Here is a 16125-nt window from a genome sequence, read left to right as displayed (position 1 = left end):
CAATTACTTGTAAAATACACTTTTCTTTCAATTTTTTCCCTTCAAGTGTTTGGTGAAACCAAATTAACTGAAAATTCAAATCAAATTGCCTTTTTAAAAAAGAAAATCGATGTTAAAATTGATTTGATTTGATTTTAAATCTTAATAGAATTAATTGGCAAAAACTAAATCAATAACTTTTATTTTAATTTAAAATTTCATAATTGACCAAATTAATTTAATTTTAATTTTAATAATAATAATAATAATACATAGCTGTTATATGTTCAACACTTCTTTCATCATGAATATCATGAGGAAACATAATACTATTAAAAACAGTAAAAGGGAGGAATATAATATGCCTCAACAATTGGATCTGCTTAATAAGTGGACGATCCCAGAGATTTAACCCAGGGTAATATACCAAATGGGTACTCTTGAAAAATTGGGTCTTAAACAAATTGTTAAGACCACTGAGGGAACCCTCACTGTTGAAAGAGACCATGATACTTTCAAATTATTATCTGAAAGTGATTTAGTTTCATATTGAGAATCCTATAGATTCATGCATATTGGGTTAATCTAGTGGCTTTTAAGCCACTAACCCTAAGGGGTATACCAAAAAGCTTTATAGCAGTTTTACGAGATGGTAGAAACTAAGATTGAAAAAAGCTTCTCATAGGGACTGTCCAAACAAACTTGGCCTATAGCCCTATTTATTTTAATGCTTATCCTAATTTGCAAATTTCCCTTAATGATGAGAATTCACTGAATACTTTGATTTTGAGTATTAAGTTGCATGATTATAATTGCATGCCAGGTACTGAGGTTATATGTATTTGTTATAGAATTTACTATAAACCTCTTTATACTTTGAATCCTATATGTAAAATGATGGATTTGAAGAATGAAACTATTCTGATGGAAACCAACTTTGGTAGGTCTAAAGTTGTTACTAGACGACCTATTAAATGGGATGAAATTGACTTCCCAAAAGAATGGATTCTTGAGGATGCAGCCCCTCCTCAGAATAATCTCAATAGTAAAATAACGAAAGTAGAACAGACCGTTGATGGTACTGTTAAGATTAGGATTTCTGATTCCTTACCTCTAATGAATAGAGTAAATGATTTGTATATCACATCTGCATCTATATTAACAAGATCAACATCATCTTATATATCTCCTGTTGATTATATTGTTAATTCTCCATCTAGGGCTTCTATTTCTCAGATTAGAAAAAGTTCTAGAATGAATAATATCAGAATCAATAGCAATAATATTGCTAATGCAGTTGGTGATTTGGATCCAACTGAATCCAAAATGAATTTTTCCAAAGTTTTAAAATGAATCAAAATAAAATTAATTTTAGCCTGGGATCTCCGACAAGAAAAAAGATCTCTGCTGAGTTTTTTAAACCTCGATGGGAGCTTTTCAGGATATGTTTTTTTTTCAAAACTTAAATAAAAATAAAAAACTGCTTTCTAGGAAAATTTTTATAAAGATCTTTCTGCTCATAATAAAATGATTGCTTTTGTGCCCTAGTTTATGGCCAAATATGTGGATGATTACATTTCCATGATTGTGAAGGATTATAAATTACCTACTGGTGAAATCACCACCTCAGTCTTACCTCTCCAACAATCTTTTCAAATTGAAAAGGAAAATAAAATAGTACATTTTACCGCTTTTGCAAAATTGATTGAGAATGATACCGCCCTAATCACTGCTCAAAATATCAACATGATGTTAAAACAGCATAATTATGCTAATATCTATATGAGTATATTAGAAGAACAAATTATTTGTTTGCATGAAAAAATAAATAAGATTCTTGTTGAGAACAAGAAAATAAAGCTTGGTAATACTAAGTAAAAAGATAAGGTGGTTACTGTGACTCTTAGTATTCAGCCTCCACCTAAGATAAAAGACTTTAAACTAAGTAGTGACTTAGAAAATATAGAAAAATTGTTAGAAGAAAAATTCAGTATAGGAAGATTAATCCTATCCATGATGAAGAAATTGCAAAGGATAAGAATAGTCCAACTGAGATAAAAAAGTTCTCCAAAAAATTTGCGAGGAAGCCGGCCCAGAAAATGATCTATTACCAAAGGCCTACTCCTCAGGACGTTTTGTTTGAATAACAAGGGTTATATGTCCCTAACAGTTTAAGAGGTGATGAAATCTATGAATGGAATGTAGATGGTCTAACAGATAGACAGATTTCTATAATGATGCATAGAATATTAATGTACTGCATAATCTGCAAAGCTAAACCTGGAAACACTGATAAAGGTATTGCAGAAATGATTACTGCAGGTTTTACTGGCTAGCTTAAGGGTTGGTGGGATAATTATCTCATACCAAAACATAAAGCTAAAATTTTAGGTATAGTAAAAATAGAAAATGACCAACATATGATGAATGTTGTCTATACCTTGGTCATTAATATCATTGAGCACTTTTCTGGAAGATGGACTGATAACAGTGAAAGTATCAGGACTTTACTCCAAAATTTGAGGTGCAAGACTCTGACATCTTTTAGATGGTATAAAGATATTTTCCTATCAAGAGTCATGGAATTACCTTAGAGTAATAATTCTCATTGGAAGTCTAAGTTCATAGATGGTTTTCCTATTTTATTTGCTGAAAGAGTTAGGAAACCCCTTAAAGGACCTAAACTAGCAGCTTTTATGGCACTGCTAAAGACCTTAAGCCAAGGATATAACCAACCATCTTCAAGTTATTCTCCAAAGGAGGAGTAAATTCCTGTTACTCCCTCTAAAGAAGGACCTTATACTATGACAGAAGTTCATAAACTTCTGAAAGAAAAGCAAAAGGTTGTTAATATCCCAGCAACAACCCAAGACCTTAAAAATGAGATTGATAATCTCAAGAAGGAAATATCCTTCCTTAAAAACCATAATTTGGCTTTAGACAAAAGGGTTCCTGCTTTAGAAAACCCAATGGTGGCACCTACAGAGGTGAACTACACTCTTCTCTTATCGGAGGAAAACTTTCTCCAAACTTTGGAGGCTGTTTCCTAGCAATATTTTTATGCTAAAATAACTCTTTTGATTGATTATAATTATAGAAAAGAGTTTACAATCTCATTGATAGTGGGGCAGGCTGTAATTGCATTTGAGAAGGATTGATATCTTCAAAATATTTTGGAAAAACCACTCATGTAGCTAAAAATGCCAGTGGTAACAAAATAAGGGTAAAATATAAAATTTCCAAAGAATATATTTGCCAAGACAAGATTTGTATGCTCGAAACTTTTGTTTTAATAAAGCATATCACTGATAAAATTATTTTGGGAAAACCTTGGTTTCTTCATATATATATCCTATAATGAGGTGGGATGAGAATAGTATAATTGGCACTTTTGAAAACAAACAAATTAAGTTTGAATAGTGTGAACCATCTTATACCAGATATATAAATATTATCAAAGAAAAAAATACTTAAAAAGAATAAACAAATGGAGTTTTTAAATAACGAAATTTGCAGTTTGACTATTGATCAAACTCTTCAAAATCCTAAGCTGGCTGAAAAAATTGAATTTTTGAAAAACCTGTTTTCAATAGAAATATGTGGAGACCATCCAAATGCTTCTTGACAAAGAAAGAAGCATGTGGTTAGCCTTTCATATGATGACAATTTTCAAGAGGGTAATATCCCTACAAAGGCAAGCCCTTGCCAAATGAATTTTGAATATTTAGAAGTTTGCAAAAAATAAATTGAATCAATTTTAAATAAGGGTCTTATTCGACCTTGTAAATCCCTATGGTCATGTACGGCCTTTTATATTAATAAACATTCTGAACAGGAAAGAGGAGTTCCGAGGTTAGTTATAAATTATAAACCTCTCAACAAAGTCCTCAGATGGATCAGGTATCCTATTCCTAACAAGAAGGATTTATTAAGCATATTATATGATGCTCTAATATTTTTTAAATTTGATTTGAAATCAGGTTATTGGCAAATCCAGATTTGAGTGGAATATCATGCCATTTGGACTGAAGAATGCTTCTTTAGAATTCCAAAAAATCATAAACGAAATAATGCTGCATAGCAATATTATAATTATCTATATTGATGATATTTTGGTGTTCTCAAAAAGTATAGAGACACATTTAAACATCTGGATTTTTAAAAAAAAAATCATTACACAAAAATGGCTTAGTTATATCGAAGCCAAAGATTTTACTTTTCCAAACAAAGGTGAGGTTATTAGGCCACAATTTTGACCAAGGAAAAATAATTCCTAGCAATAGAAGTATTGAATTTTCTTTTAAATTTTCAGGTGTTATAACAGGTAAAACTCAATTGCAGAGATTTCTGGAAAGTCTGAATTATATATCTCCTTTCATTAAAGATTTGACAAAAGATTCAACTATCTTGTATGATAGACTAAAGAAAAGTCCTAATGCATGGACAAAGGATCATACCCTCGCAGCAAAAATATCAAAGCAAAGGTTAATAACCTACCATGCTTGACATTGGTAAATCCTAATTGAGAAAAAATTATTGAGACGAATGCGTCTGATATTGGCTATGGCGGAATCTTAAAACAATATTTCCCAAAAGATAAACATGCCTATGTTATACAATTATATTCTTGTAAATGGAATGCCAGCTTGAAGAATTATGAAATTGTCACAAAGGAAATCCTTACTATAGTTAAATGTGTTTTGAAATTTCAAGGTGATCTTTATAATCAAAAGTTTGTTATACAAACTGATTGCCAAGCTACTAAATTCATATTTAATAAATACTTTAAGAATGATGTGTCTAAGCAAACGTTTGTGAGATGGCAAGCTTTGTTAGCTCCGTTTAATTTTGAAATTAAATATTTGAAGGGTTCAAATAATAATCTACCTGACTTTCTTACTCGTGAATGTCTAGCCTAATGTTTTCTTTATTCCAATATAGGATGGCATCCCAGGGATCCAGTTCCTCTTATAGAGGAAAGGGAAGAGGTAAAACAACCTCAAACAGAGGCTGGGGGAATGTCCTTGTCCAAATTGGTAATCAAAGGCTTATAACCTCAAACATTGTAAGTTCAAGTTCATTCGGTCTGAATATGGATCAACAAATGTACTAGGACTTATTGAATTTTATGAAATCAAAGTCCAAAACACAAGGGGAAGATGATGTCCTTTCTTATCCAAGTATTCTTAAGGATGACAATGGAAATACAAAACTTTATGAGAAAAATAAAAAAGAAGAGGTTATATTTCTTCTAGAAAATCATGATCTTAGATGGAGAGAAAATCCATGGTAGCTGATGCAAAAGTATTTAGATAATACATTTTATACTACGACAACATATAAGTACCGTAAACATTATGAGACGATATTGTCTCAAACAACATCTGCTAAAATACAACACTTTTATGCAAGTGGAAATATTCGCAAAGATTATAATTTTTCAAAGATTATAATCAAAAAAATTTTTACTCCTGAAGAGTGGGGCTTGAGTACCCTTAAAGAAAAGGAATATATACATCCTGAACAACAGAAAATCACAGTCAAATATAATTATTGGAATTATGTAGAGAGCTTTAATAAAGTTCTATTATGTGAGAATCCTGAGAGATCTCATTCATGGTTTATGAAAGTTTGTGGAAATATCTAGAAACAATTCATACCAAATTGGTTTGCTCAATGGTGGATCTTGCATGGTCCCTTAACAAAAATTTTGCCTGAACCATTTAAAGGTCTGTATAATGACTGGGTAGAAGTATCACCTATACTTGTAAAAATGCAGAGAGAAAATATATATTTTGAAGTAATATCGACAATGTATTTCTTCATTGAATTTTCTATTCCTTGGATCTTGAAGTGGTCCATAGAAGTAAAATCAAACATTGATAATTTATCATATTTAATGCGGGTTTATTATACTAAATTCTAGAGTAAATTAAACCAGTAAACGGCAAATGGAAATGTCCATGGCTATCAACTAATTGACTCAATAAAAATGGTTGTTACTCAATACAAACAACAAAAAAAGATGACCCAGTTATATGAACAGGAGAAACACAGCCCATTCAAGAATATTGATCGAAAACTTCAAATGGAGAAGGGAACAATGTCCAAATCTGAAATATTGGCTTCATATATGGAAGAAGTCAAGTAAGATTTAATAAAAAATCTTGATCAAGGATGTCTTTCAGATATGGACATATCATCCACAGGTCATACCACGGAGAATGAAAGAGACTACTTAGCTGGAGAATTTCAAAGCATCCGGAGTGATGAAGAATTAGATCTGCATGAATACTTGAAAAAGTTTCAGGATACACTGAAAGAATCCTCCTCATCTGCAAAAGGTAAAGGGAAAAAATAAAATAATAAAGGACCCCACAACTAATGGTATTATTAGGGAGACAGCTATGATGACAGATAACTTTTTGAAAAAGCAAACAGTAAAGGCCACTAACTTTCTGAAAAAGTATAGGTCATTTTTGAATAGTAAAAGCCAATTATGAATAGTAAAGGCCATTTATTATTTTATTTTCTTGGAGCATCCATTATATAAGTTATGTTTTGTAAAAATAATTTTTAGAACCCCCTCTCTCTATTACTCTCAATCACTCTCTTGTAATATATTCTGAGTTTGAAATAAAATCTTTCGGTTCTGAGCACATCCATCCGTAGTAAGGTATAATTTAAATTTTAAATTTCTTTACTTGTTCTTAGCCTAATGATAGGATAAACACTTAGTGTTGAACTATAACAGGCTATGCCAGTAGTATGATATGGCATACGTTATTCAAATAAGAATCAAATCATTCAAATGATATTAAGGTCGCAATACATATACTTGCAGTAATACTTTTCATTCAGGCTTTATGCCGTAGGTCTAATTGAAAAGCCTATTAACTAGGAGGGCATTAAGGGCTGTGTTTTGGACCCGTTTGGAATTAAAATTGTCCTTGTAAGTTTATGTTTTGCTTGTAAATATTCCTGTAATATCATTTAAAGTAATCCGGTACTTACTTGTTATCAGAGTTATGGCATACTTGTATACGTAGCTGTTATATGTTCAACACTTCTTTCATCTTGAAGAAGTGTTGGGGCAGTGATTAGGGCGGTATCATTCTCAATCGATTTTGCAAAAGCAGTAAAATGTACTACTTTATTTTTCTTTTCAATTTGAAAAGATTGTTGGGAAGGTAAGACGGAGGTGGTGATTTCACCAGTATGTAATTTATAATCCCTCACAATCATGGAAATATCATCATCCACATATTTGTCCATAAACCAAGGCACAAAAGCAATCATTTTATAATAATAATATTAATAATAATAATAATAATAATAATAATAATAATAATGATAATAATAATATTGTCTATTTTACTGCTTTTGCAAAATTAATTGAGAATGATACTGCTCTAATCACTGCTCAAAATGTCAACATGATGTTAAAACATCATAATTATGCTAATATCAATAGAAGCATCTTAGGAGAGCAAATTATTTATTTACATGAAAAAATAGATAAGGTTCTTGCTGAGATCAAGAAAATAGAGCTTGGTAATACTAAGCAAAAAGATACAAGTAAGGACCGAATCGCTTCAAATGATATTCTAGGAACATTTACAAGCAAAGCATAAATTTATAGGAATAGTTTTGATTCAAAACGGGTCCAAAACATAACCCTTAATGCCTTTTTGGCTAACAGGCCTTTCCATTAGACCTATGGCATAAAGCCATCAAAACTATTACTGTAAGTGTATGTATTGCAACCTTAATATCATTTGGATGATTTAGTTCTTATTTGAATAATGTATGCCATATCATACTAGTAGCATAGATTGCTATAGTCCAATACTAAGTATTTAGCCTATCATTAGGCTAAGAACAAGTAAAAAAATTTAAATTTAAATTACAAAATTTAAATTATACCTTACTACGGATGGATATGCTCAGAACAGAAAATTTTATTTCAAACTCAGAATATATTACAAGAGAGTGGTTGAGAGAGTAATAGAGACAGAGGTGGTTCTAAAACCTATGTTTACAAAATGAAAATGATCTCCTTATATAGCGGATGCTTTAAAAAAGACAAAGTAATAAATGGCCTTCACTATTCACAGTTAACCTTTACTATTTAGAAATGGCCTTTACTTTTTCAGAAAGTTAGTGGCCTTTACTGTTTGCTTTTTAAAAAGTTATTTTCCATCATAATAATAGGGTTGATAGAGTATTTTCTTCGTATTTCCTATCATTTGATATGACAGTACCAGTGTTTTGTTTATTTCATCTCAAAATAAGTTATTATATGTAATAATAAGCTCAAAGGGTTAGCTTGGGGATACTTGTAGCCTTAAGTACCGTGTGACGCTTCCGAATGATATTTCGGGGCATTATAAACTTGGTATCAGAGCCTAAGGTTTAAGGAGACCTAGCGATTCTGACAAGCCGCGTTAAGTAGAGTCGTAATCATCAGTGTGTAGTGCGCCACATCTATGAGCAAGAGGTTAGAAGACGTTTTAGTAAAAAGTTATTTCTTTCTTTCATATTCTATTATGCCTACAATTATCCCCCTCATCTAATAATTCGTGCTCTCCTATTTCAGAAAATGACTCCTCGAAGAGCGAACGCCCGCAGAAATGATAATGAGCAACCTCAGCCTGTCGATCACTTGTACGAGATTGTGTCTAATGCTGAGTTTTGGGCGGCCTTTCAGGCATTAGCCCAAGTAGTTACCACCAATGTTCAGGCCAATAACCAGGTTGCAGTTCTAAATCAGTAGAGAGGTAATTCAGTTGTTGCTAGGATTCATGATTTCATGCAGGTGAATTTACCAGGGTTTTATGGGTAAGGTAGGTGAGGACCCACAGTTATACATTTAGGAGGTGAGAAAGATCACATAGGTGATGCATGTTTCTGAGGAAGAAAGTGTTGAGTTGGCATCTTATAGGCTGAAAGACATAGCGTACAACTGGGTGGTTGCATGGAAGAAGAGTAGAGGGGAAGGTGATGCCCCCATTACTTGGTAGGTGTTCCAAGATGCGTTCTTGGATAAGTTCTTTCTGTTAGAGATGAAGGAGGCAAAATAGATGAGTTTATGAACTTAAGGCAAGGCTCTATGACTGTTAACGAGTACTTCTTAAAGTTCAACCAATTAGCCAAGTACGCTCCTGATTTGATTTCTGACACCCGAGCTAGTATGAGGAAGTTTGTGACAGGTGTTTCTAGTTTAGTACTGAAAGAGTGTAGGACTCTAATGATGAATAGGGATATGGATCTGTCTAGCTTGATGATACATACGCAGTAGATAGAGGTAGACAAGATAAAGGAGAGACATAGAGTGAGGGGTAACAAAAGGGCTAGATCTGAGCAGTATAAGTATAGTCAGGCTAGGTCCCATAGAGGGAACCACCTATAGTTCCAGGGTCGTTCGTGTATGATAGCTCCTTCATCAGCTAGTGCTCCCGCTCCTAGAGGTAGGCAGGAGCAAGAGAACAGGACTTCTATGTCCCGGTCCCAGAACAGTGTAAGTAATAGACCCCACTATCCTCTATGTGCTAAGTGTGGTAGGGATCATCCTAGCGAGTGCTTAGCAGATCAGAGAGGTTTTTTTGGTTGTGGAAAGCTGGGCCACAGACTTAGAGAATGTCTGAATGCTAGGCAGGGGAACAAAGATGCCCGACCCTAAACACAGACTACTAGTGTATCAGCTCCTGTAGCTCATTCTGCCCCTGCTCAAGGCACTTCATTTAGCACTACTGGTGGTTAGCGCCAGAATAGATTCTATGCCTTATCATCCCATCAGGAGCAAGAGGATTCTCCCGATGTTGTTACTGGTATGCTCCATGTCTTTTGCTTTGATGTTTTTGTGTTGTTGGACCCCAGGTCAAGTTTCTTTTATGTAATTCCATTAGTCACTGTGAATTTCAAAATGAGACCCGAGAAGATTCCTGAGCCTTTCCTAGTTTCCACACCAGTAGGGGAGTCGATTGTTTCTAAACAAGTGTATAAAGATTATCCTGTTACTGTTCTTCATAGAGTCATATTTACTGATTTGATAAAGTTAGACATGGTGGATTTCGACCTTATTTTGGGTATGGATTGGCTTCATTCTTGTTATGCATCTATAGACTGTCGTACCCGCATGGTCAAGTTTTAGTTCCCTAATAAACTAGTTTTTGAGTGGTCTGGGAGTTCGGTATCTCCCAAGAGTCAATTTATCTCTTATCTCAAAGCTAGAAAGCTAATATCCAAAGGTTGCCGCTACCACCTAGTTAGAGTCAAAGACACTAAGTCTGAGGCTCCAACTATTCAGTCAGTCAACATTGTTAATGAGTTTCCTGATGTTTTTTCAAAAAATCTCCCAGGGGTACCTCCCGTTAGAGAGATAAAATTTGGGATTGACCTTCTTCCCGATACTCAACCTATTTTTATTCTGCCATACCGTATGGAACCTGAAGAGCTTAAGGAGTTGAAAGAGCAACTCAAAGATCTTTTAGATAAAGGATTTATAAGGCCCAGTGTCTCTCCTTGGGGCATACCTGTTCTTTTTATGCGAAAGAAAAATGGTTCTTTGTATATGTGCATTGACTATCATCATCTCAAAAAGGTCAGAGTTAAGAATAAGTACCCCCTTTCGAGAATTGATGACTTTTTTGATCAGTTGCAAGGTGCAAGTTATTTCTCTAAAATAGACCTTTGATCCGGCTATCATTAACTTAAAGTGAGGGAATGTGATATTTCAAAGACAGCCTTCCAAACTTGTTATGGTCACTTTGAGTTTCTAGTCATGTCTTTCGGGCTAACCAATGCCCCAACAGCCTTTATGGACCTCATAAATCAAGTGTTCAAGCAATATCTTGATATGTTTGTCATTGTTTTCATAGATGATATCCTTGTGTACTCCTATACTGAGAATTATCTTGGAAACTCTTAGAGATCACCAGTTGTTCCCCAAATTCAACAAGTGTGAATTTTGCTAAGATCAATAGCCTTTCTGGGTCATATTATGTCAGTCGAAGGCATTAGAGTTGATCCTCAAAAGACAGAAGCTGTAAGAAATTGGCGTAGACCTATCTCTCCATCTGACATTAGAAGTTTCTTGGGTCTAGATGGATACTACCACCGTTTTTTCTATTGCATCTCCCATGACCCGGTTGACTTAAAAAAAAGTTAAGTTTCAGTGGTCAGATTCCTGTGAGAAGAGTTTTCAAGAGTTGAAGACTCGACTTACTTTAGCCCCTATGTTGACTTTGCCTGATGGTACAGATTATTTTGTGGTATATTATGATGCCTGTAGAGTTAGTTTGGGTTGTGTGTTGATGCAAAGAGGTAAGGTTATAGCCTATGCCTCTAGACAGTTAAAGCCACATGAAAAGAACTACCCAACCCATGATCTTGAGTTAGCTGTTATGGTCTTTGCTTTGAAAATATGGAGACACTATATTTATGGTGTTCATGTTGACGTGTTTATTGATCATAAAAGCCTGCAGTACACATTACTCAGAGAAAGTTGAACCTTAGGTAGAGGAGGTGGTTAGAGTTGTTAAAGGACTATGATATGAGTGTGTTGTATCACTCGGGCAAGGCCAATGTAGTGGCAGATGCCCTTAGTAGGTTGTCTATGGGTAGTGTTACTCGTGTAGAGGAAGGTAAGAAAGAGTTAGCTCATGATGTGCATCATTTGGCTAGACTGGGTGTTAGGTTGCTTGATTCCACTGAGGGAAGTACTTTGGTGCAAAGTAGTTCCGAATTCTCTTTAGTTTCGGAAGTGAAAGAGAAGCAAGACTTAGATGATAGTTTGGTCAGACTGAAGGGGTCAGTTAAGGACCAAAAGGTAGAGGTCTTCTCCTAAGGGGAAGATGGTGTGTTGAGATTGCAGGGTAGATTGTGTGTTCCTCATGTTGATGATCTAAGGTAGAGAATTATGGCTAAAGTGCATGGCGCACGATATTCTATTCATCCTGGAGCTACCAAGATGTACCGCGACTTGTGGGAAATCTATTGGTGGAGTGGTATGAAGAAAAATATAGCTGGGTTTGTAGTAAAGTGTGCAATATACCAACAGGTTAAGATAGAGCACCAGAGACCTGGTAGTGTGATGTAAGAGTTTGGTAATCCCACTTGGAAGTGGGAAGGGGTGAATATGGATTTTATGACTGGTTTACCTCTTTCGCGGTGTCATCATAATTCTATTTGGGTTGTTGTAGACAGATTGGCTAAGTCATCATATTTTCTACCTGTTCATACATCTTATACAACTGAGGATTATGCTAAATTGTATATTCGGGAGTTGGTCAGGTTGCATGGAGTTTCCTTGTCTATCATCTCAGATAGGGGTACTCAGTTCACTTTTCAGTTTTGGAGAGCGTTTCACAGGGTCTTGGTACCCAAATTTATTTGAGTTCCATTTTTCATCCACAGAAAGATGGTCAGGCTAAGAGGACCATTCAAACCCTTGAAGATATCTTGAGGGTGTGTGCACTTGATTCAAAGGTAGTTGGGATGAACATTTGCCACTGATAGAGTTTGCATATAACAATAGTTACCATGTTAGCATCGAGATGGCACCATTTGAGGCTTTGTATGGTATGAAATATAGATCACCCATAGGTTGGTTTGAAGTGGGTGAAGCTTCTTTGGTTGGACCTGATGCAGTATTTGAGGTTATGGAGAAGGTGAAGTTGATTAGAGAAAGGTTGAAGATAGCTCAAGGTCTTCAAAAGTCGTACGCCAATATGAGGAAAAGGGATCTTGAGTTAAGGTGGGAGATTTGGTGTACTTGAAAATTTCACCCATGAAAGGGGTGAAGAGGTTTGGTAGAAAAGGGAAGCTTAGCCCTCATTATGTTGGTCCCTGTAGAGTCTTGAACTATTTTTGTAAAGTAGCCTCTGAAGTTGAGTTTCCCATAGAGTTGTCAGTCGTTCATCCTATTTTTCATGTCTCCATGCTTAAAAAGCATATTGGTGATTCCATTGTAGTAGATCCCTTCAGAAAGTACTGATATTCAGAATGGTCTTTCATTTGATCAGATTCTTATTGAGATTCTAGATTTTCAGATCCGTAGACTGAGGAATAAATAAGTTCCCTTGGTCAAAGTTTTATGGCAGAACCAGTCAGTTGATGGCGCTGCTTGGGAGGCAGAAACAAACATATGATCCAAGTACACGCACCTCTTTTCCGCGAGTTATAATCAAGCCGAAGGTAATATTCTTCCTTAATTCAGCCCTTCTAATCTAAAGTTTCAGCTATGCATCTACCCTAATTAAGTTCATCCATTATCTAGAGTATTCAAGAGTTTAGAAAGACATAGAGTCAGTTTAGCGAGTTCTTCTCGATTTACGTACCCAACTTCCTCCATGCTCTAGCTTAACTAGAGACATTCATGGACAAATATTTTTAAGGGGGAGATATTGCCCAAATTTTTTCTAAGATGATTTTTCCTCGAAAAGGTCAAGGAGTGACTTCCTAAGTGAGTATCATTTTAATCATATAGAATTTCCCTAATTTCAACTTTTTATCACATGGGAAATTTGATAAGCTTTGTGTCGATATAAGATTCGCCCAAATCTGATGCCCGGGCAAGAAGTTATGGCTAATTTAAGTTCTAGTCGTAAAATAGCGTCATTTTAGTCCTTGGCGCGTCGCAGAGAGGGTCAAACAATTGTCAAATTCCAGTGGAACTCTGCGATGGTGGTACGTCGCGGAGGACCCCAATTTCCCAATAATCAATTTCCAGTGGCCTAGCGCGATTGTGACTCGTCATGCTGAAGTTTCAGGTCCCAATCAGTGGGACAATGCGATGGCTCTGCGTCACGGTGACTCCCAAATTCCCATTTATCAATTTTTAGTGAGCCACCACGATAGTAGCGCGTCACGGTGGTGCGTCGCAGTGGCCCATAAAATCAGGTTCGAAGTTTAATTTTTCCAGCTTCATACAGAAGTTAAAAGGAGTACTTTGGACTTTTTCCAAGCCTCTTAAACCGTACAAACACCCAATTAAAGTCATTTACAAGCACTCTATGAAGTTTTTCTCAAGTTTTCTCTCAACAAAAACCCTAAGTATCCAAAACCTCTTCCAAGAATCTCAAGAATCCACCATAGATTTTTTAAATTGAGTCAAGATTCAAGGTTCCCAAGTCAAGGGCTTCAAGAATCCTCATTCAAGAGTACGAATAGAGTCCCAAAAGTGAGAGTTCATCCAAAACTTCTAATTCAAGGTATGTGGGTTTTGAACAAGGACACTCCTTTCGTCCTTGAGCCCAAAAGCTATTTTGAATTACAAGAATATATGGTTTCACATGTTTTATTATGAAAATTGAAGTATGGGTTTTGTAATACCCCGGGAAATTTTTCGTTGAAATTTTGTGCGTAAACGTGTTGGGTTCTATCTTCTAGAATGAATTATAAATTTTTCATGCGGAATGTCTTAGATTATGACCCACCATTGTGTAGAGTATTGAATAAGATTTCCAATGATATGTGTATCATCCAAAACGGACACCCGAGCGACGAGTTATGAACATTCCGATCGAACTGTGAATAGTAATAAACAGTAAAACGTGCAGGAAAAAGTACTGAGGCCTGGCGTATTTTTTCTCCAACTTTAAATGATCATAACTCCTTGTACATAATAATCTGGGAGATCTTCTATATATCAACGGAAATCTCTACGAGTCCTCTTTCCAATGAAATTGGTTTCATCCAATTTGTCTATCGAAGAAAAAAGTTATGGTCGATCTACTTCAGCCTATCAAAAGTAAATTTTTGGGTCAACTTCAAACGATCATAACTCCTCGTAATCAATGATCTAGATGAGATACTATATATCAACAGAAATATATGAGAGTCCTCTTTCTAATGAAATTGGTTTCATCCAATTTTGATATCGGAGTAAAACGTTATGGTTGATCTACTTCAAACTTTCAAAACAGTCTACCAAAGGACAGATTCGAGAATTATTTGATTTTTACGGGCGTTTTGGTCATTGCCCCTCACCCAAAATCTGTCCAAAGCCTATATTAAAGCCTATTAGAAGAAATATATATTATATTTCATCAAATTCCCTCAAAAAGAAAACCCTAAGCTCCTACATCCAACTTCAAGAACCTCTAAAGTTCACCATTAATTCTGCAAATTTATTCAAGATTCCAAGTTCCTAGTTCAAGAACTCCAAGAACCATCATTCAAAGGCACGATTAACATCTCAAAAATGAGTATCGATCTAAAGTTCATCATTCAAGGTAATTGGGGTTTTTCAACAAGAACTCTCTTTCGTTCTTATGCCCAAAAGTAATTTTCTTTACTAAGGCATGATTTTTATTTGATTTTTTTATGAATTTGAAGCATGAACCCATATCTTATGATGATTATTATGAAATCTTGATGTTTATGATTTTGAAAGATGAATTTACATGTGTGGAGATATAAAGCATGAATCTTGAACGATATTATCATGATTTTGGTATTTGGGTCGTGAATCCCCATTGAAAATTGTACCCTTTATTGTTCTTGAGATTATGATAATTTCCATGTTTTAAAATTGAGATACATAAGTATGTTGAGATCTTAATGCATAACGCTGAAATTCCAAATTTCTATATGATTTATGAATCCTTATGATCTCTAGTATGCATTTTGATGAGTCTTAACTTGAGATTGAACTATGGGCCACTAAGCCCTACTTGAGAATTGCAATCTTATGAACTTCTATGCTATAAGAACCTATGATTTGAGTACTTTGAGATTACTGAGAAATAATTGACCTTTTTGGTCCTAATAGAGTTGAATCCACAATGATGTTCTATTAAAACAAATAGTAATAAATTTTGGTCTTCAGTATAGACCCTTGAGTTATTTGAGGTGGATTTCCTAAGAGTTTTGAGCTGAGTATGGGAGTAGTATTTAGAACTGAGTTGGGTATGATTTCGAGGTCTCATACCCCAGAACTACGTGCCACCGTAGGACTGAGATTTATGGGCCCGAGGTCGAGATAGTAATCACTGAGTTAAGGTTATACTCTCTGGCAAGAGTATGATGCCTCTCCCTAATGTGATATTTCTTCCTTAGGAGGACAAGATGTTGGACTCCATGTAGCTCACATGGTTTATGTCAGTTAGAAGAAACTCCTTAGTGTCCAAAGTTATATAATCC

This window comes from Capsicum annuum, chromosome 1 (assembly GCF_002878395.1).
Source record: "Capsicum annuum cultivar UCD-10X-F1 chromosome 1, UCD10Xv1.1, whole genome shotgun sequence".
Classification (NCBI taxonomy): Eukaryota; Viridiplantae; Streptophyta; class Magnoliopsida; order Solanales; family Solanaceae; genus Capsicum; species Capsicum annuum.
The sequence above is the reverse complement of the archived record's forward strand: the minus strand, read 5'-3'. Positions refer to the sequence as shown.